Here is a 19,211-nt window from a genome sequence, read left to right as displayed (position 1 = left end):
CACGAACTGGTCCCGGTGGGTTTCCTTCTGGCTTTCTGTCTAAGTTTTAATCAACAACAGAAGGGATATAAAATAATGCAGATCTGTAGGAAGGTACAGGAAATACGCCTTGAAATTTGGTAGATTTAAATATCACTGCACATTTAGAGAGAGAATATGGAAGAAGAGAAAGTACCTTTTTACTTCTTCATTTAAAAAAGTCTAAGAACTTTAATGACCTCTCCACAGATAAGCCTTAGTGATCACTCCTAATTCCATAGTGATGTTTAAATCTACCACACGCTCATATGCACATTTGCTTCATAAGATTCAGAGCATAAAAGTACTTTCACTGTTGTATGTGTATTTTTATTAATATATTCTTTCTTAACATTGTATAAAACCAACAACCCTAAAACAAACATTTTAAAATATATCTTGGTATGTTAAGTAACAGAAAACATGATTGTTAAGAAAATAAAGCAATGCTTCTGTGAGAACCATTGATCTCTGTGTTCAGTGGTTCAAACATGTTCATAGTGTAAAGAATCTATTAAGATAGGGTGTGTTTCCCGACCACCTCCATATCCAACCACCCAAACCTGATATCACCTTTTCCACTAGCAACTATAAAGATTGGTTACATGATATATATATACATATATATGGGAGACACCAGATAAGAAGGGCCTGAAGTAAGGTTCCTTTTTCATAGTTTAGTTTAATTGATCAAAAGTATCTCTAGAGATTCTCAGTGTTGCCATTCTCATGATTTTATTATTAAAAGTCTTGAGATATTAGGTGTTTTTCTTAAACCCTCTTTCTTGGATTTTTGTGATTACGAGAGAATCTCAGCTTTCATTTTCTTTAAATAAATAAGTTTCTAGATTTTATGGTTGTGGAGAAAATATTGAAAATGTGATCTGAGTTCATCCTAAAGGCTCAAACATCAGAAGGCAAATAAAAAGATCCCCAAAAATATATTATTAAAAAAAAAAAAAAAACAGTCATGATTTTCCAGGGCCTGATTTGGATTGGCAATTAGGAGAATCCCAAACTGGTTTTGCAAGCATGTTATTGCTTGAAGACTGACAGATATTTCACTGTTGCAAATGGTTTGTCCATTGACCATAGTCTGATGCAGAGGAAAGGAGAGATCTCTGTCAGGGAGCTCTGTACTGAGAAGCTGCTAGTGAGAAGCTACTGTTACTCAGAAGCTGTGGTTTGTCTTTCTGGTTTGTAGAGGAGTATGATAATAGAGATGTTGATTCTAAAAGAGATGCTCTGGATGCTAGATGCAGAGGTGAGGATTTGGATATCTGAATGACAATGGAGGACAAAGATACAAGCAGCAGTAGAGATTGTAACTTTAGATTTAAATGAAAGATAATGGTAGTGCCCTTTGTGACAGATATTGCAACCACAGGCAATATCTCTGGGGACCAAATTGTATTACGTTTATGTATCACTGTAGACCATTGTATGCAGCTCCGGGGGGGAGGGTTACCACAACTCCTCCAGGAAACAAAATTAATGGGGGACGGGGTGATTAAGGTGAATCACTTCGATTGTAAACACTTCCAGAGAGGTACCTCCCCCTGGGAAGGCTTGCACATACTGATACAAACTGGGTTTCCCAGAGACCAACAGACAAAGAAAGGGCTTTTGGCATCAGATGGCTGTATTTAAACTAACTCACGGGGACAGACACTCTGGATCTTGAATTCAGGCCCGTGCTACCTAACTCCAGTTACTGATTCCAGCTTGACACTTGGCATGACTGCTGACTCCAGCTCCAGCTTAATCCTTGGCATGGCTTCTGACTTTGACACTGGCTCCGACCTTTGGCATGGCTTCTGACTCTGGCTTTGACCTTTTGCATGACTTCTAACCATGACCCTGACTCTGTCCCTGGCTCTGACCACTAGGTCAGACCACCCAATTACAGGCCCTGACAGCTTGCTCAGTCCAATGTGCTCTCCTCTGGGACTCATTACTGAAACCCTGTACTAAGTTTGGATATGATTGGGGCTCTCGTCCTGCCATTGCCCCAGGGGCCTTTGAGCCTGCAGGAGCAGATCGCTGCCCTCCAGGCAGAAAAACAGAAACCGAGGGACCAAGTGCTATGGCTACAGATGAGGAATCGCTCCTTGTGTGAGCAAGTTACAGCACTTGGAGTAGCTGCGGGTATCCACTCGGCTGCCCTTACGATGCCAGCTCAGGTAACTGACCCCAGAGTCCCTCTGCCAAAAAGATACGATGGTACCCAAAATAAGTTGTGTGGGTTCCTTACCCAATGCAGACTCTTGGTTATGCTCCAGAAGTGTGAAACAGATCAAGTTAAGATGGGGCTAGTACTGAGCCTGCTTACTAGGGGTGGGTGGGGGCTCTGGTGTGGGCCTCTCCCCCTTCTAGAACAGGATCACCTAGTGTAGACTAATTGGGACTTATTCTTACAAGTATTCGCCACTATATTTGATGACCCTTACAAAGCCCTCAGGGCAGAGACTGCCTTACAAAAGCTTTGGCAAACCCTCGGGTCAGCTCCTTCTTATTTTGCCCAGTTCACACACTTAGCCATAGACACAGCCTGGAACAATGCTGCCGTCCTCCATCAGTTTCAGCATAGTCTTTGTGAAGAACTAAAAGATGAGCTGCCCCCCCTGCCAATTTGTAAGGGACTGCCCCTGTCTGCCCGCCAATTTAGAAGTCTTTATGGACCTATGTATCCTGATAGACACCAAACTGCCCAAACAGCAACTGGAATGTAACAGGGACCTGCCTAGCCTCCTGCACTCACCCTAGGCTCAGCCCTTAGGCCCAAGCAAGCTCAGCTTCAGTCAAGCTCATGCAGACTGACCCACCTGTTCCTGAGTGAGCAAGTGTAGAAAACAGGAGAACCACTGCATCTATTGTGGTGGAGCAGCACATGCAATATCCACGTGTCCTGTCAAAACCTCTGCTATCCCGATGACAGGAAAATGAACCTCTGCTAACCGGATGACCGGAAAATGAGTAATCCCACACCCAGTCAGGGTCATGAGCATGGGTACCACCAGGGAGAAACCCCAACACTATGTTAAATCAAGAGTTCCTTCTGCAGATTCTCCTGCAACTGTGGATCCCAGAAGTTGAGCAGGCCTGTGTTCTCTGTCTTCCAGTACAGCCCAAGGTTATCCGAGATCTGGTAGGAACAGTAGACAGGTCACCTCTGGCGTTGGGCTTGGTGACACAGGAGACCACACTATTGGAAGTGGTGATTGGGTAACACTGGGAAGTTCTACAATTTAGCCTTATTTTCTCCTTACATGTCACCCTGATTCTAGGGGCACTCTGGCTAGCCCATCATGACCCCCATATTCTGTAGTCCCAACTCATTTCCTTCCCGTCAAGCTACTGACGGCCACCTTATCGAACCCAGAAACGCTAACCCAGCACAAGGAATTACTGAGACTACCAGGATGTCTTTAAAACACAGAACATGGACTCACTGCCCTACATCGTGTGAACAATTCCCCCATCGACCTTCATCTCTGAGCCACAGTTACTTTTGGGCATATATATTCTATGTCACAACAGAGCTAGCAGTGTTAAGGGTATACCTTCAGGAAAACCTAGATAAAGGCTTTATGCACTGTTCTACCTCTCCCACAGGAACCCTTTTTGTAAAAGAAGGAGGATGGTTCTCAGGGCACTGAACTAAATAACCATATGCAATCGGTACCCTTAACCATTAGTCTCAGAGCGCTTAGACCAAACACGATCAGTTTTGATATTCACCAAACAGGACTTTACAGAAGTATATACATTTAATTTGAATCAGGGCAGGGGACTAGTGGAAGACAGCCTTTAAAACTAGGTATGGACACTTTGAATATTTGATAATGCCCATTAAACTCACCAGTTCTCCCGCCACCTTCCAGTGACAGATCAATGACATATTTTGAGATATCCTAGACTAGTTTGTGGTAGCATATCTAGATGATACCTTAATCTACTCCAGTGATCGAGCCAGACACAACCATCATATTGGTGAACTAGCACAGGTTGTATGCAAAACTGGGAAAATTGTGTATTTGACCCTCAGTCATCTGTCAAATTTTTATGGTTCACTTGTCAGCAGATGGACTACGGATGGACCCTCAGAAAGTATTAGCAAGATCCCTGAAGCATATGAGATATGCAAAGATTCATGGGGTTTACTAACTCTTAAAGGAAGTTTATTCCAAACTTCTCAGAGCTTAACCCCTATCACTACCATCCTCCAAAAACCCGCAAGGTTTCACTATTCTCTAGAGACTCAACAAGCCTTTGAATGGCTGAAGATAGCTTTCATGTGTGCCCCAGTGCTAGTCCATCCTGATCCTGACCATCTCTTTATCCTGAAGGCTAATGCCTCTGATGTAGCTATTGGGGCAGTACTATCCCAAAGAACAGGGTCCCTAAAAGAGATGCATTTATGTGCATATTTCTCATGAAAACTTACTCCAGCCAAACGGAATTATGAAATAGCAGACAAGGAGTTACTTGCTATCAGGGCTGGATTGGAAACATGGTAACAGTACTTTGAGGGGGCCAAACACCCCTTCCTTGTCTTAACAGACCATAAGAATTTAGAATACCCACATTCTGCCAAAGCATTGAATCAGCATCAGTTACTTTGGGCCCTGTTCTTTTTGAAATACGAGTTCACAATCATGTACCACCAGTCAACAAGAACAACAAGGCTGATGCCCTTCGCAAAAAAGGGAATACTAAACAGAACCCATTAACCCCAAAGAAACACCACCCAGCATTGTCATGACCCATGAGTCTGGGATGGACTGAAGAACATCAACTAGCTTTTGAAACCTTAAGAGAAAGTTGAGCTGTGAGCCTATCCTTGGGCCCTGAGTTTTCAAAGCCATTTATTATACAGGTGGTGGATGTCCCCAAAGTAACTTTGAGAGCAATTTATGGACAAGGATAGGGCAAAAGTGGTATTGTGTTTCATATTGAAAAAGGAAACTAATGCTCTGAGAAACCAAACTTGCTTCTGTGGATACTAAATGGGCCTCAAACCATTTGAAACACTACTTGCTGTGGTGATAATTTCTACTAGGGTCAGTTTGGAAATACAAAAAAACTTCGAATTCAAGATTATTGTAAACACAGTGAAAATAAGAAATTGACCTAAGGCCTCTTTAAACTGTTCTATTTGATTATTTGAATATGATGCAACATTGTTTTCTAAATTAAAAATCTATTGTAAGAAATAATAAAGGTTTTTTTTTAACTCTAAGATATATTTTCTCATCATCATTAATACTATAAATCTGTGTCAGAAAAAAAATCACAACCCCATACAAGAGAGGATGTCATACTTCAGAAGGCTTTGCTCCATTTGGCACATTTTTGATGATTTGTGACCCAAAACAACAGAAATGGCACAGAAGTGTGTATGTTGTAACACAAGTATCATATAAGTGTGTGGAGGATGAGATTCTAGTATAACTGGGGATGTATATAATGGGTGAGCATGATGACAAAGGTCTAACCAATAGCTATACACATCACATCTGCTGGGGACTGATTTCTTAAGTAGCTTATTATGGTAGGTCTCACTGACCTTAACAGCAATAAGTAGATCAGCCTTTCTTATGGTTGAACTCTTCTTGAACATTTATATATTTCCCTTTAACATGAATGTTAATCAAATCCTATAAACCATGTAGAGGGGAATCCTGAAGCCACATTTGAAATTACCACAATTTTATTTAAAAATTGTGTAGCTACAAGGAAACAGCTGTGTCATTCTGTAGATCCCCCTTAAAAATTATTTTCCAAAGAATAGAAACAGAATAAACAAAAAAAGAATAAATATAAATAGAAAAAAACCTAGCAGCAATCTCACAGTCTACATCAATAATCAATAAATTATACAGTACAGATAAAAAAGAAATATCTCATCTTCCTAAGCACAACCACTGAAGTGGCATCTTCCTGCCCACAAGTTACCTTGAAAAGATACATTTTGTAGTGCAACCTGAAGGTCAACAGGCCTGGACGGTTATAACAAGATGCAGGAGTTGGTTTCAAGCTAAGGGCCCATTTACAATTGCTCTACCACCAGCTCCCTGTCTTTTGAATCAAGTGTGACCTCCACTGGTCACAGCTGCATTGGTGAGGAGGGAGGTAGTCCATCATGTAAGAAGATCCCAAGTCATTTTGTGTACCACATCCGACTTCATTGCCAGTATGCTTGCACCTTTTGCATATATTGAAAAGGAAGAACATGATGAGTATGTACCGCATGCAAATATAACTTGCAATGGAAAAATTTAAAGTATGTGCCTGCACTTAAAGGACTCTAATCAACTGTCTTTGTATCTACTCTGTTTGTCTGCCTTTCTCTCTCATTGGCATTAAAGCATACTAAATATTTTTCCAAAGGAATGAGCCAGTCAATTATTCCAATAATCATTTGCTTCCAAATTATTTCATTTTTTCCTCTTAATAATACTGTGCATTCGTACACACACACAGACACAAAAATCAACAAAACTGTTCAGTTAATGTCAGAATTTAAGTCAAGCCCATAAAAGAATGCAAACTGAAAAAGCAAGTATCATTAAGACAGATAAATTGTACTATAAAGTAGGTATTTCAGGAAGCCAAGCAAAACTTATGTCTGCTGCAATGCTTAGGAGTTAACAGAAGAGTATGGAATGTATTTCTGAATTTCCATGTCTTTGTGGATTTAAGTCAGACCCTTAACCTTATTTGAATACAGTATTTTTGTACTTTAATATATTTCATACAGAATATATAAAGAAGATTTAATAACTGTCTCTTACCAGTGGTTTATCTCTATCTCAGAGAAAGCCAGAATGAGTTTCTAGTGAAATCACTAAAAAAGCATATATTCTAATAGTCTTCTATCAAATTATTTCCAGTCTTGCTGATTTGTAAAAGATCTTTCAGAAAGATTCTGTCTTTCTGTTTAAAATGTTAAAGTTTGATTCTGTGCCCGAAATTTATAAAGGAATTACAAATAATCAGTAAAAGTCTAGCTTGCCAGCTTTATCTTTAAATATCCTATCAATTTCAATATCTGTGCATATGGAATTTGCACTAACATTTAACCCCAGATCTTCCAAAATGTGAAAAACTATATTTTCACATATTATATAACCTTAGCCGTAATAAGGAATTAAACATCCTAGAAGAAATTTACTGAATTTCTAGGATTCTGCACCTTTTTTTGTTTTTTTAGATGTGCTTTATAATTCTGGGGCCTGATTCTGGAACTCACTCTGAGTAGTAAGGACTCACAATGAGTAATACATATGCAAGTAGTCAACACGGATAATGGTTCCAGAACAAGACCTTTTGAAATATCATAATAAATATCAATTAAATGCCTTCTGTTATTATAATCAATAATTACAAATGTATTCAAATACCTCTGCAATATTTCAGACTCTTCAGTCTCTTGGTTTGGCCAAGTTACACTCAGTGAAGGGGATAGGAATGGTGGTTCTAAACCATCTTCCTGCTCCTCTTATCCATGGCCTGATTGGGGACCTAATTTGTCATAATTTAGAGCAGCATAAAGTCTGCTAGTCTGTCAGCCATGGATCGCAAGTGTGCGATATACTCAAACTCTACCTCCCACGTCCTTGGCTTGCTATCAGATGGCATAAAGCCATCTATGGGCTTGTCTTCACTGCAAAACAAACTCAGATTATAACTTGAGTGTTGTCCCTAATTTGAGTCCTGTCCATACATAAAACCCCTTAAACTGAGATTTAAGAGGTGCTTTTAATTTGAGTTGGCTGGCCCCATAGTGGCTACAATTAGCACAACTTGTCAGCTGCTTAGACAACTGCACTGCGGTGTGGATTCCAGCTAGTACCTCTTGAGTGCCTCTAGTCCTCCAGTGCTTTCTGATAATTCCGGTCATGGGTTCCAAGAGGATGGACAAGTTCTCCTACAATTCACTTGGAAAGAATTCATAGAGTGACTCAGCTTACTGCAGTGCAAAGAATCATGGGATATGCCCCCCGACGTTTTAGTGCCACACACCAGTGAGTGCAGCACCAATGTGGACACAACAGGTTGAATATTATTTCACAGTGTGGCTGTTCTCACTTGAGTTAGGCTAACTCGAGAGAAAGTAATTGTCGTGTAGTTAACTCGAGTTAACTCTGCAGTGAACACATACCCTATGCTGCCTTTGTGCCATTTGGTGATTTCCTGTAAGAGGTATACAAATTGCACACTGGACAATAAGGGGTTAGGCCATGCCTGGAAGGCATGAACAGGCTGGAGGAGGAACTTAAAAAGGGAGCAGAATAGCTCACTTGTGCGCTGACCAGGGAAGAGAACAGACCTTCGACTCACAGCTCCTGAAGAAAAGAACTGACTGAAGGCAAGAGCTTCCCAGACAATTGCTGCCTGAAGGCCCCTCCCTGAGGGAAGCCAGGGCCAGACCCTGATACACCCTTAGAGGGACGTATTTCTCTCTCTTTCTCTCTTACTAACTCAGTTTGTTTGTGTTAGTTCCCGTTGCTTTTTGTTTATGGACTACCCTGGAAGGGGAGAGACTTTGAAGTGTCCTAGCTAGAGGGCCATGTTACAGGATGAGACAGGCTACCACAGAGGCAGAGCAACCACCAGTAGAGAGAGAGCTGCTACGCCATGCCAACCACGAGGAGGTGGTGAACTGACCCCTTCACATTGGGACAAATCATTCAAAAAAGATCTTTCAAGTAAAGGTTAGTTTCCCTGTACTAAAATATTTTGAGATCTTGAAGTAGGGTCACCGTACACAGAATGCAAATAAGAAAAAACAACTGCTTTTGCCAAACTATGGCACGGCAGTTGACTGTAGAAACAAAAGTAAAAACTTGACCATGAATTAGCCGAACAGAAAATTATCTGTGATATTTGGGGCCACACAGACTGCAGGTGTTGGCTGCATAGTAGGTCATCTTATCCAATAACTTAAGTACATGAAATGGTCGAGCAAGCCATTGGGATGAGAATTCCTGTAAATAAACTATTCACTTTCCATGCCTTTCTAGATGGTCTATATTATTATTTAGCATCTCAGATAGCTTCTTGGATATTGGAGATTTGCCAAGATAGAATCGTCCATTTTGTACAAAACTGACCTGACCCTAATTGTTGGACAGGCATTTATAGAACTCACAGTGAAATCGTTCTCTTATTGGAGATAAGCTAGGGAAACAGCACCGCAAGGTTGCAGCTATGGGAATCGAATTGAGCTTCAGGCTACATCATATCAGTGAGCACTAAATGGTGATGGTATTGAAAGATGGTAGGGCAGTCTATGACAGATCTTATGTGGGATCAACTTAATCCCTGAGCAGCATACAGGGCTGGCGCTTCCATTTAGGTGACCTAGGCGGTCGCCTAGGGCACCAGGATTTGGGTGGGGGGGTGGCATTTTGCAGCCCTTGGCGGCAATTTGGCGGCGGGGGGTCCTTCCATGCTCCGGGTCTTCGGCGGCAATTCTGCAGTGGGTCCTTCACTCGCTCCGGGACCTGCTGCCGAAGTGTCCCGAAGACCGGGAGTGCAGAAGGACCCCCCCGCCGCAGAATTGCCAACGACAACCGGGAGCGCGGAAGGACCCCCGCCTCGGGCGCCAAAAACCCTGGTGCCGCACCTAGCAGCATATGACTATAACCATTCTGTGACTGCAAGAAAGGAGGTCTCATACTTGAGATCAGCCTTTACTCTACAGAGGAGAAACCCAAGAAGTACATAGCAGAGCCAGTTCTACTGTCCTTAGTCAGTCACATTCACAATATAATAAAGGGGAGTTTTACCTGATTGTGGACTACAGAAGTGGTTGTAGACCTGCTTTGGGTCAGAAGCCAGATAGGCTATGTGAGGCTGGATAGTGCCAAGTGTGCATTTTATAGATTAAAAGGAGGATGGTTTTGTATCTGTAGCCTAGGAGAAGGACTTACGAGATCTAAGTGTTCTTGATGGATCTCTCAGGCTTCCTGTGTGATGTGCAAGTCATTTCACATCTCTGTACCTCAGGTCTCCCATCTATAATATGGGGACAATCGTATCTGTTGTGAGGATTAATTTATTGTTTGCAAATTGCTTTGAGATCCTTCTGTGGAAGGTGCTATATCAATGGAAAGTATCATCCCCATACACAGAGACCAACATGCTAAACAGTGAGTCATCTTTCAGTGCTGGTATAGTTTTATGTTCTGTTTGTTATTGAAGAGTCTGAATAATATAAATATAGACATTCCATTAAGAAAGACAAAATATGCTTTATGCATGTAATATATGAAGATTTTTCACTTCCCCAAATGGCAGCTGTCAAACTTTGTTCCATCCTCAGTAATACAGCTGCAAAATGGGAAATTTCCACATTTTTCTGTGTTGAGGGGTGGGAGGTTTATTATCAGAAAGCATCACTGGTTTAAAACATTGCTTTCAAATGGAAACATGGGCTAAGAATTATTTTTTAAACTACACTACAGTATCACAGGGAATAATAATAATAATAAAAATCCCATAAGTAAAATCTGGTGTGGGGGTGAAAATAGAAACTGCCTGGCCCAAGATGAGATGAGCTGAGAAAAATCCCGCTTTCTAAGTGATGACCAAACCAATTATATTTAAGCACTTTATGGAAAATCTAGTCTATAGGAAGATATTTATGGTATTGCAAGTGCTTCTGTAAATTTTGCCGCCACTTAATTTTTTTCAATCTTCCCATAACAGAATCAATTATTTCACATTCTGTTTTCAGTCTGCTTGACTTTTTCTTGCCTCAACTCCCTCTCTCCCCCCTCTTGCATACCCCTTCTCTCTCTCATATCACCTCAGAGCTTTCAGAAAAAATACTGCCTTTCTGTGTGCTATGTTCTTGAGCTTTAGCAATTTTCCATTTCACTTCTTTCTCGTTCTACTTTTTCCATTTAATATTTGAGGAGAAAAAATGTTCTTTTGAAGGTGAACAGGACTATCAAGATGGTTTGGGGCCAAGAATGTAGTACTTTCAAATATAAAGTTTACTTTTGGTTTCCTGTGTTTTCCATTCCACTGTTGTCTAGAAATAAATCAATAAATAAAGCTTTGTTTTACCAACCCCAGATGGTGTATTCATGCAGTTGTCATGTTACATGTTCACAGATTACTTCCCAATAGCTTGGAGACATACTGTAGGCTTAAGAGGTAGATAATCCACCCCTTCCTGTGCCATACAGTGCTTATCCATTGTTTCTAAGGGGCTGTGGTAGTTTGGTGGGGGGAGGAAAATTGGTCAAGGTTTGTGTGATAGGTTAGGAATTTGTATCCTGGGCTCAGATGATTTTCTGAGGGAGTAAGGGAAGAGAAATTGGGTTGCTAGGCCATTTCCAGAAATCACCAGATAGTTTGCCAGTCAGTGGGAGGGTGGTTTGTATAAAAGGCACATGCCATCCCTGTTTGCCCCCTGGTAGCAGAGAGTGGCACTGCAGGTATAAGTCTTAATTTCCCCCATTGTGTTCTCTCTAAGTTCAGCACACCTTTTATGTATCAAACAGCGCCCTCCCTCTGCTGAGGGTCTCATTTGCTAACAGAAAGTTCAAACACAAGAACAATTTTCACCATGGCTTCTTAGCAGGGAGGGAGACTCCATCTGATTTTGTCAGCCCTACCCCCAAGCCTTTTACCCTCAAGGCACTCTCAAGCTTGATTCCTTCTTTGGAGCCAGGGCCTTCCTGCCAACTGAAGCTCTGCTCCAGGCAGCTGGATGTTCACAAGTATCTGTGAGGTCCCACCTTAAGTGCCTCTCCTTGGAAGTTCTCTTGCCCTGTTCCCTGGGAATTCCTCTCCCTTAGGAGCCTCCTCACTTTAGGAGCAACTTTCTCTCACTGAGCTCTGGTTTTATCTCATTTTATCATGTTGCAGATACTTGTTGGTCCAATACCTGCCAACTAGCCATTTAGGCAGTTAATTATTATAGGTGGGCAGAGATGGGCTCATTCTCTTTAAAGAAATCTGTCACAGGTAGACTAGGCCCTGACCCCCACCTCCCTTAAAGGGATCCACCCCCCTGTGACAGTGTAGTTATCCAAAGCAGTGAAGATGGTTGGGGGCAGGTGGCTTTAGTTAGAGCCAGGGACTTGCTGATTGGAGAATGTAGGGTGAAAGGCTGTATATTACAATAGAGATGAAGTTTTAAGAATAAATAAAAAGAATAAAAAACATACAGACTTTAAATAAAGTTGCTAGTGATATTTATATAACAGTTCAAAAAAGCTTTCCTTTGCTCTGAATATATGGCAACTGATCAGTTCTATCTGATCCATGCAGGTTTCTGGAGCAGTGGATGAATATGATGAGACAACTCTTTTACTGCATGGAACTGATAAGTACAAGGATACCACAGTACTTAGATACCATGGTGATCCATACCTTATAAATATACAAGAGAGAAACAGAAGGAGTCAATACATTGCCCACTTTGCATAAAAGTTATCATAAACTAAGTTGAAAGTTTGAGAAAAATTAAATTTGCAAACATTTGGGTTTTCTGTTGCTGGGGTGTTATGGTAGTGATAACAAAACTATAAACAAAGGACAAACTACAGCATCTAACTAAATTCTTAATGTGGCAGTATCCTTTTAAGTAGCAAAGAGAATACTAATGTAGAGCTTAGTTATAATATAGGCCACACTAATGACAACCTTCCCTTTCCTTGCAGCTTATAAGATATATGATATTACCATGGACTTGAAGGTCTGTAAAAAGGCATGAGACAGATGTTGCAAATCCTTATTCACATGAATAGTCCTTACATTTGTTTGGCTCACTATGGGCCAAAGAGATAGCAGCCTAAAAAGCCCCCCAAACTATACACATTTGTTAGTCTCTGAAGGTATATGCCTCATCCACCTTGAGCAAGGATGAACGTTGTCCCCATCTTGCTACCCCTCTCTCTGGGTAGGGGTTTGCTCTCCTGGATTCCTCAACCCATGGATCATACATGCTCTCCTATTATTTGAATGTTCCTACTATCTTAGACCCCCATTTCAACAAAGCACTTAACTATGTGCTTAAGTTCATCCTTAATCAACAAAGTGGTTAATTAAGCATATGCTATACTTAAATCCTATTGAATTAAATGGTACTTGGGCACATGTTTAAAGTAAGAATGTGTTTAAGTGCTTTGTTGAACAGAGGCTTTACCCAGCATTGAAAATGGTATCATGAGCAAATCCTTCAATGGGAGTTAGTCACCTAAATGCCTTTATTTCAATGGGAATTGTTGCCTAAATATCTTTGAGGATCTGGGCCCATGTATTTTGTCATAATAAGGAGAGATAATTAACCAGCTATATCTTTGTGTATTAACATTATCTCTTGGAGTTATAAAACTTTAAATGTTTCATCAAAATTTTGTTCTTGATAACATTTTTCAGTGTATAGATTTTAACATTCTTTCCACCTTTTCATATAGTTAAGCTGTCCCAAAAGACAAAAGTTTTGATAAACTATAGCTGCCGGCTTCCATCCAGCTGTATCTTGCTCATGTCAACTATAAATGAGTCTGCAATGCTGAGATATTTTGCTTAAAAGGAGGAAGAGGGAAAAGAAAGACAATGGATAACGTCAAGCTAATTTTACGTAAGGTGCATCAAAGGCTAGGAATTGAGTGCTTTTGCTGCAGTGTAATTATTTTTGAATTAGAACTCTTCACTGCAGAGGCAATGGCATACTTTAGGCATGATTGAATTAGCAAATTTAAGAAAAGACTACCCCAGACATAATAAGCATTCCATTTTGCAATTTATAAAACATGTGGCTCTGATATGCAGCTTAGGGAAGTCATACTCTATCTTCATGGCTGAATGGCTTGAAAAGTGGAAGAGCTCACTGAGCATGAAGAATTCTGTGTCATAGTTTGGCAAGACCAGTTACTTGATCCAATGTGTAGTCTATTTATTGGGGTGGGGGTGGGGAGGGGAGAGGGATGAGCAATTTAAGAATAACTTAATGCACATACCAGGCTTCTCAAACTGACTAGTTCTGTTGTAAACTTCCACGAGAGGGGGTGGAGGAAACTCTTTTAGAGAAGAAATGGTGTCAGAATTAGATGTCAGAATTGTTTTAGAATTACTCATATTGTTGTTCCTTAGAACCTGCCACTGGATTTTTAATGTTTAACTGAGTGCTCTCTTAAGAATGACAGGTTTCATGTCAATATTTATTTCCTTGGAAGTGCATTTGAATAAAGTAAAACCCGTGTCCTAAATACATTCCTGCACAGGCATTTGCAATGCTTTAAGTGCATTTTAATTCTGACTGAGCAATTTCAGCTGTGAGCAACCGCATAGGAAAAAAGTAGATGAGTCTAACATGTTAAACAATATTCATGGCTTCATATCAGAGAGGTAGCCATGTTAGTCTGTAGCTACAAAAACAATGAGGAGTCCAGTGGCACCTTAAAGACTAACAGATTTATTTGGGCATAAGATTTCATGGGTAAAAACCCACTTCTTCAGATGCATGCAGTGAAAAATTACAGATACAGGCATAAGTATATACAAGTATGTTTATGCCCAAATAAATCTGTTAGTTTTTAAGGTGCCACTGGACTCCTTGTTTTTAAGGCTTCATAGGTGAACTAACTATTGATAACAAAATAGACTGGATATGCTTTTCTATTTTAGCTTTGGTATGTCCAAATTGTAAACTAAAAGCTCCACCACGTGAAATGAAAAAATAGCTCTTGGAAGATTATGAATTCCATTTTCAGGGAGCTAAGATTCTCAATTGCTTGCAACATTTCTTTGTAAATGGAGACTTGAAATATGAAGTGAGCACTGACATGACTTCCCAGCATTCTCCTCATTTTCACTATGTAGTAATATGCATCCTACAGTCAGTATTTGTATATAGTTTGGAACAGCATGTCATTTAGAGACAGGATAAATAAAACCCACCAAAACTGAAGGCCTCTGTGAGCAAAAATGATGTTTGGAGGCCAACTGGTACAGTAGTTTGGGTAGTTCTCTCTCTATGTGTGTGTGTGTGGGGTGGGGGTGGGGGTGGGGGAAACAGGTATGGGAAGGAGGCGAGAGGAGCGAAGAGCTAGTTTTGAAAATACTGTTTAAAAAGTGGTTCTTCCCTGAATGATGTTGCACCATCTGAAACACTAATTGGCTGGCATGGTGACATGATCCCCCCAGAGTATTACATTTCGTCAATAAAGTCAGAACAGAGTCATTCATCATGTCAAGGGGTAAGTGGATATTTTTGAGGTATGTATATACATAGACAGGGGAAAAAAGACACACAGAACTGTTTAAAAGTAAAGAGGACCTGAAAATACCTAAAATGAATGAAATGTAGGGTTACAGGCTGAATGCCTGATACAGTGAGAAAAAGAAAGGCTGTTCTCTTTTTTTAAGTTCAGAATGCCTGGAATCCTAGTCATATGGGTTGCTACTCTGCTGTGACACCTCAGTATGCCTCTATGATGTCACAATTACAATGGAACCCAGTGAAGCATACAGCTGCCTTACTGAGAAATAAGGTAAAAATATTGTTAGTATAGGGAGTGTATTTGCAAAGTTATTGGATTTTTATTTCATTAGTTTACAGCAATCTCTTTTAGGCAGACCTATCTATCCTTGCTAATGCCTGTTAAGTACTCACCTTTAGCAGTTTTTTAGACTCAAGTCCAATAAATAGGACTGACAACTTCAGGAGACTATCATTTCTGCAAATCATTAAGGTCTACCTTTGTCTTGATCCTGCACAGACTTACATTTGTGCTTGACTTTAAGAATGAGCATGGTCCGATGGAGTTCAGTGAGACTACTCACATGCTTAAAGTACATCATACTGATAAGTCTTTGCAGAATTGAGGCCGATTGATAAAGTTTTCAAAAGTGCCTAAGTGACTAAAGAGCCTATCTTCCATTTTAAAAAGTGATTTAAAGGTGTTGCCCCACTCAGTGTTGGAATGCCTAAGGGTGGGTGTCTCGGGGGCTGGTCCTTTAAGGGGTGTCAGGAACCAGCCTACCTGTGACAGACTCCTGTGAAGGAGAACAAGCCAATCCAGTCCCATTGAAATTAAATTTCTAGGTGACTGGTTGGCAGCTAATTAGCTGATGAACCTAACACAAGGTTACTGGACTCAGCTGAGGGGGTTCCTAGAGCCAGGAAGCCCTTGAGGAGAGGAACTCCGAGAAGAGCTCACCAGATCAATGTGCCCAGAAGGTGTGCTCATAGGGACAGTGAACTCCCAAACAGTGGCAGAAAGCCCAGCCTGTCAGAAACAAAATGTTCCCTCAGAAGAGCTGAAGTTGACAGATCTCTGCAGGCCTGTGGCTCTGGGGAATGATTTCCCCCAGAATGAAGGCTCCAGGAAAGGGATTCAAGATGAAAGAACCCTGCTGGAAGAAAGTGATGGACCAAGGTGGGAATTGATAAAGTAAGATTCACTGTCACTCAGCTGAGAGTCTGGAATAAAGACTGACTTGTGTTTTCACTGGGTCTTTGGTTAACACACTAGACCATCTCAGAAGGGGCATTGTTCCTTATATAAAGCCTTGTTGCAATTACTGATAACTTAGGTGCTTCCTGCCTAGTTTTGACTACAGTGCCACACTTGGTCAGCAGGGGTGTTAGGGCCTGTACAACCTGTGAAGGTGGGTTTTTCAGAAGTGCCTAAGTGATTTAGGTACCTAGGTTCCATTGAAAGTCAATGAGAATTAGGCAGCTGACTCTCTTAGGTGCTTTTGAAAATCTCATGTTAAGTGAATTTCCAATTTTAGAAGTGACTTTTGCACTTAGGAGCCTAAGTCCCATTGACTTTCACTTTGGTAAATGGGACTTAGGCCTTGCAATATATTTAAAGGTCTGGACCTTAAGCACTTAGAGGCTAGCTCCACTTTAGGCACCCAGATCCCCCAATCTGATCCCACTGGGATTCACAAAACCCTGCCCAGTAGCTGCTGAACACTGTAGGTGCCTAAACTTGTTCAGTGCCTAAAGTTTTGTTGCAAAAGTTCCTTAGGTGCCTACGTTTCTGCCTCTCTAGATGTGCACAGCATCCCATGCCATGAGTCCAGATGCGTAAGCATCAGAGAGAGGCACAAACTGGGAAGAGAAAGATGTTCTTCAGCCTAACTTGTTTGTGGGGCCTGATCCAGTAACGGGACTCTGAGCCCACCTATGGGATTGGGCACCATAGAGATGAGCTTATACAAAACAGGAGTGGGAGGAGGACTTCCCTTGTAACTTTTAACCCAGTGGTACTCATGTGGGATGTGTGAGACTCTCAGGTCAAGTCCTCCCTCCAGCTGGGGTAGAGAACAGTATCTGCCACCTCTTAGATGAGTCTACTAGCCACTGGACTATTGGATATTTGGACATAAAAGTGGCCACACTGGGTCAGACCAATGGTCCATCTAGCCCAGTATCCTGTTTTCCCACAGTGGCCAATGCCAGATGCTTCAGAGGGAATGAACAAACAGGGCAATTGCTGAGTGAACCCTGCCTTGTCATGCAGTCCCAGCATCTGGCAATTGGAGGCTTAGGGACACCCAGAGTATGGGGTTGCAATCTGGCCATCTTGGCTAATAATGCAAGATAGATCCATCAATGGCTAACATATCTAATTCTTTTTTGAAACCACTTATACTTTTGGCCTTCACAACATCCCATAGCAATGAGTTCCAGAGGTTGACTCTGTATTGTGTGAACTAGTACTTCCTTTTTTAAAAAAACGTTCTGCCTATTCATTTCATTGGGTGACCCATGGTTCTTGTGTTATCTGAAGGGATAGATAATACTTCCTTATTCATTTTCTCCAAACCTTTCACTATTTTATAGACCTCTATCATATCCCCCCTTAGTCATCTCTTTTCCAAGCTGAACAGTCCCAGTCTTTTTAATCTCCACTCATGCAGATGCTGTTCCATACCCCTTATTTTTGTTGCCTTTCTCTGTACTTTTTCCAATTCTAAATAATATATCTTTTTTGGAGATTTTAGCTCAACTGGAACATGGGAATGAATGTACCAGTCATTCAACAGCTGACCTTTTACAAGTACATGTATATTTTTTGAGATACTCCAAGAATTCTGAGGAGAGATACTGTTGCTCTTTCAGATTGTCCTGAATAGACAATGCCAGTCATATCAAGTTATGCCAACTATGTGATGGTTTTGTAATGGGAATAAATGTCCAATGAGGAGGATTTGATTGAAACCACCAGCCTCATTGTTAATGACATAAACCAGATTTAAACCTAAGTGAAAGCCTCCCTGGCACCAAGATCCCATCCTGCTGCTAGACTTAGATACATAAATGACATTTGTAAACTACCCGCCAAAAATCTTCCTTTATGTATTTGTTTATCAGTGTTCTACTAAAGAGGCCCCTGGTCCTGCATTGTGATGCATGAGATTGGCAACCCTACCTCCACAAAGAACTCTGTTGAAGTCAATAGGGCTCCATGTGTGGAGAGGTCTATCCACGTGGAGTAGGCTTGGGCCTAAATCTGTACATCTTTTCTTGCATTTAGAACATGCTGCTTATCCTGTGATAAAAATAACTAATATTTGAATAGGGTATTAAAATAAATGGAAGAAATACATCTTCTTGACATGTTGGAATTTGTATACTACCATAATTAACTTAATAGGAGTTGTACATGTAAAGCCTCATGAACTAAAAGTGGTGGTCTAAGCTTCATCAGATGTAGCAGCATATGTTATGATAGCATTTCTATTATTAAATTATATTATGTATTAGCCAATTATGTTTGAAGGAATTCTATTATTACTACATATCCCTGTTATAGAATTTAAACAGGAATAACTAATCTTATAATCCAGCAACGGATTTTCCTCCAGTAATGCATGGTAGAATTACTAATCAGCAGAGAAAGGCATTGATGTTTTTTAAACAATTATAAATATATTTGCTCTTCAGCAAATTTTGTCTTCATCATGTGTTGCTATTTTTACTCCTGCAGACTACAATTTTCGTGCTCTGAAGGACATTTGAACAGTAACACACAAGTCTGTAGCACAGTGTTATTGCAAGAGCACAATTTAGATGTTGTAAAGTGCTGTCCAATAACAGTGTCAATGAGAACTTTGCATTATCATTTAGGTCTTAATATGTCAATAAATCCTGATTTGTCACAGGAAGTGACATCCCTATTAGTAAAAACACACTACAAATAATTACC

The sequence above is a fragment of the Malaclemys terrapin genome, chromosome 2 (assembly GCF_027887155.1).
Source record: "Malaclemys terrapin pileata isolate rMalTer1 chromosome 2, rMalTer1.hap1, whole genome shotgun sequence".
Classification (NCBI taxonomy): Eukaryota; Metazoa; Chordata; order Testudines; family Emydidae; genus Malaclemys; species Malaclemys terrapin.
The sequence above is the reverse complement of the archived record's forward strand: the minus strand, read 5'-3'. Positions refer to the sequence as shown.